This window comes from Corythoichthys intestinalis, chromosome 1 (assembly GCF_030265065.1).
Source record: "Corythoichthys intestinalis isolate RoL2023-P3 chromosome 1, ASM3026506v1, whole genome shotgun sequence".
Lineage (NCBI taxonomy): Eukaryota > Metazoa > Chordata > Actinopteri > Syngnathiformes > Syngnathidae > Corythoichthys > Corythoichthys intestinalis.
Genome location: NC_080395.1, coordinates 73,876,404 through 73,880,747, shown reverse-complemented (window position 1 = coordinate 73,880,747; position 4,344 = coordinate 73,876,404). Strand labels below are relative to the sequence as shown.

General features: G+C 43.3%; 1 pseudogene; it reads right to left on the bottom strand.

Moving 5' to 3' along the window:
• Positions 1–238: 238 nt before the first annotated feature.
• On the bottom strand, positions 239–4,120 carry LOC130912486 (uncharacterized protein K02A2.6-like; annotated as a pseudogene).
• Positions 4,121–4,344: the final 224 nt, after the last annotated feature.

Genomic DNA, 4,344 nt, shown 5'->3' with positions numbered 1-4,344 from the left:
AACACTTTCTCTCTTTTTAGTCAAGGAGTAATGCACAAACAATAACACATCTAAATTACATGCATACTATCTACTGGCGAACTCCTGTATTACAACTAAAACAATAATATCCACAATATCACATTCCCCCACCTTTAAGCAAAAACATACTTATGGCAAATTAACAAGCAAACAATATACTCAAACATTTTTATTTATTTTTTTAACAAACAAAGTCTTTGAGGTGCTCTGGATGTCGTCAAGCCCTTGTAGATCGTCTCACCACTGTTTCCATTGTTACGTCCTTTTCAGTCATCAGGTTGGGTGAAGGTGGTATCTCAGCATTCTTCTCTGGACATAGCTGAGGTTCCTTCAACTCAAGGCTAGGATGTTGCTGCCTCAACACACCTTCATCTGGCTGATTGTCAGGAAACAACTTCAAGCTTTCTTCTTTCTTGGGGTGAAAATCCAGATCAGGCAATCTAGCTCTGACTTGATCCAAATGTCTCTTCACGATTTGACCACTACCAACGGCAATGGTATACGAAAGAGGTCCAGAAGAACTTTGGACAACTCTCGGTATCCATTTTGGTCCATAGGCGTAGTTCCTTATGAGCACATCATCTCCAGCTGCAAAATTTCTCATTTTACAGTTGTTGTCGTGATTTTCTTTCTGTTTTTGTTGTTTAAGGCGCACTTTGGATTTCACGTCCGGACTGACTAAATCCAAGGCTGACCTCAGTCTGCGTGACATTATCAATTCAGCAGGAGACACTCCTGTTGTGGCATGAGGTGTAATTCGATATCCAAACAGGAATCTTGAGAGTTTTGTTTGAATTGTACCTTCTCTCATTTTCTTCATTCCCTCCTTGAAGGTCTGAACTGCTCTCTCTGCGAGTCCATTTGATGACGGATGGAATGGAGCTGACCTTACATGCTGAATACCATTTTGTTTCATAAATGTTTCAAATTCAGTGCTTGTAAAGCAAGTCCCGTTGCCTGACACGAGCATTTGTGGTAGCCCAAAAACACTGAAACTTTGCCTCAATTTTTCAATTGTAGCTTGTGATGTGGAGGTTTTCATGGGGTAAATGTCCATCCATTTGGAATGTGCGTCAACTATCACAAGGAACATTTCTCCCAGAAACGGTCCAGCATACCACATGAATCCTCGACCAGGGTGATTCCGGCCACTCCCACGGATGTAAAGGTGCAGGAGCTGGAGCTCTTTGATAAGACTGGCATTCGTGACATGCTTGTATTGTTCTCTCAATGTCCCGGTCCATTCCAGGCCACCAGATGTAGGATCGAGCTAAGCCTTTCATTCTTGTCATCCCACTGTGTGTTTGATGTAACAATTTAAGCATCTTTTCTCGTCCTTTGGAAGGAATAACAACTCGTGATCCCCACAGAACACAGTCATCTCGAACACTTAATTCCAATTTCCTCTGGTGAAATGGTTGTAGACAGGAATCGATCTCCTTTGGCCATCCCGTAAGAAGGTATTCGTGAATTTATGACAATATCACATCTTTAGCAGTCCAACTCTTTATTTGGTTAGAAGTGACTAATGACTCATCCAACAAATCCATCATCAGGACTTGCTCAGTCACTTCCTCCTTCTTCAATTTCACTGGTATCGGCAGATAAATCAAGGGTTTGTGGTCTGTATAAATTGTGAAGGTTCGACCATACAAATACTTATGGAACTTCTCAATTCCAAACATGACAGCAAGCCCTTCTTTGTCAAGTTGTGAGTATCTCTTCTCAGCAGGTTGCAAAGTTTGCGAGACAAACCCGATTGGTCGCTCACCTCCATCTTCCATGACGTGTGACAATACTGCACCCACTCCATATGGTGACGCGTCGCATGATAGAACCAAGTCACGATCCGCTGAGTAGTGAACAAGTACGTCTGAGGTGTTCAACAAGTCTTTCGCTTTGCTGAAGGCTGCTTCTTGCTCTTTTTTCCATGCCCATTTCATGTCATGCCTCAAAAGTTCATGTAACGGTGCCAACAATGTCACCAAATTTGGAAGGAATTTGTTGTAATAATTCAACAGTCCCAAAAATGATTTGAGTTCTGTGACATTAGTTGGTGCCGGAGCTTCCTGAATTGCTTTGACCTTTTTTTCCAAGGGGTGGAGCCCTTGAGCATCGATTCGGTACCCGAGGTACTCTACTTCATCCTGCAGGAATACACATTTTTTCCTGCGAAGGCAGAGCCCAGCATCTTCTAGCTTCGCCAACACTGTGTGCAGGTTTTTTAAATGATCCTCTTCATCCACACCGCCGACCAATATGTCATCCAAATACACAGCTACTAGTGGAATACCCCTCAGCAGACTCTCCTTGGTCCGTTGGAAAATAGCCGGGGCTGAGGCCACTCCAAACGGTAGTCTATTGTACGTGAACAATCCACGGTGTGTGTTCACTGTGAGGTACTTCTTGGACTTTTCATCCATGAGAATCTGTTGATAAGCGTGGCTCATGTCCAGCTTGGAGAACTGTTTACCTTTCCCTAGTGCATTGAACAAATCCTCCACTCGAGGAATGGGCTACTGTTCCAGCGACGACACTGTGTTCACAGTCAGTTTATAATCTCCACATAACCTGACGTCTCCCGTCGGTTTCAGGATGGGTACAACTGGTGCGGCCCATTCAGAGAACTTCACAGGTGAAATTATTTGTTCTTTAATCAACCTGTCCAGTTCCTCATTTACTTTTGCTCTCATGGCGTATAGAATTGACCTTGGCCGAAAGAAACGCGGAACTGCATTTTCTTTCACATGAATTGTGGCTGAGGTACCCTTAAGGGTGCCTAACTCCTCTTTGAACACATTTTCATGTTGACACAGAACCTTTTGTAATCTCTTTATTACCAGGTTGACTTTCTCTTCTGTCTGGATATGGTGCACCTGTCGGCCTTTGTGTCGAGTTTTGATCTCCTTCCAATCAAGTTTAATGTCCTCAAGCCAGCTTCTTCTAGCCAGCTTCTTCCTAGAAGAGTGGGGCCTTCTCTTTTAACCACCACTAGGGGCAGTTTCGCTTTTTGATTGTTGCACTTGACTCTGACACGAGCTGCTCCCACAACTTCCACTGGGTGACCTGTGTAGGTCTCCAACTGTATTCCAATTGGCTGGGTATTTGCAGTTTGGCACTTTTCCCAGGTGGAGTTAAATGTCTTTTCATTCATGACAGTCAGGCTGCATCCCGTGTCAATTTAAAAAAGAAAGGTTTTCCCATTTATTTCCATGCTCTCTTTATACGGATCCACTTTTCTCAGGCGAAATTCACTCATTCGTCCCACCTTGAACTTCATACATTGCAATGTGAAAGGGTCCTCAGAGCTGTCTGTGTCACTGTCCATCTTTTGCTCTTGAACATTGTGTGCACGAAAACTTCTCTGTTCCTTTTTTTTCTTACTTTGTTCACCTTTGTTCCTGCACGCACAAGCTATATGTCCCACATTTTTTGCAGTTATGGCATTTTTCTTGTTTAAACCGACATTCAGAAGGCTTGTGTTGTCCTTTACAACGATAGCACTCGCTCGCGCCCATCTTTGTTGTGTCACTTACGTGAGAGCCCTTGTTTAACTTGAAGCACTTGTCTTTATTTCCCGGGTCATGTAGATCTTGCACATTCTCTGTTGCAGTTTCAGCAACAGTGGCTAGTGCTTTCTCACACGTTAAATCAACTTCTGCAAGGAGTCGTCTCTGAATCCGGTCATCATTTATTCCACATACCAGTCTGTCTCTTATCTTTTGCTGTAACGTCTCACCGTAGTTACAGTCATGAGCCAGCCGACGCAATTCTGCCACATAATCCATCACAGATTCATTGGGCTTCCGACTGCGGGAGTCAAATTTGTACCTCTGGACAATCTCACTTGGTTTAGGGTTGAAATGATTTTTTAGCAGTAGAACCAGCTGTTGGTAAGTTTTCTCCTTTGGCTTTTCTGGACTGAGGAGGTTCCGTATTAAAACTATGTCGCAGCACCAACCACGCTGAGGAGTATAGCTCTTTGCTTGTCCCCATTTTCAATCCCATTAGCCTAAAAAAACTGCTCCATTATTTCACAGTATTCTTCCCAGCTTTGACTTTTAGCATCAAACGCTGCTAGAGTGCCGATGGTCGCCATTTTTTTTTTCTTCAATACTTTCCCCCTCCAATAAATTCCGTTTATAAAGTCCAAAAATCCAACTCACGCCAACATTTTTGGATCCTCGTCGCCAAAAAAAGATGTTATATCTTGACCGAGTGACCCACACGACACCTTTATTGGCTTGTACAACTTTACTCAATGCCTTGCCAAGTGACTCTCAACAACAACACTTTCTCTCTTTTTAGTCAAGAGGCAATGCA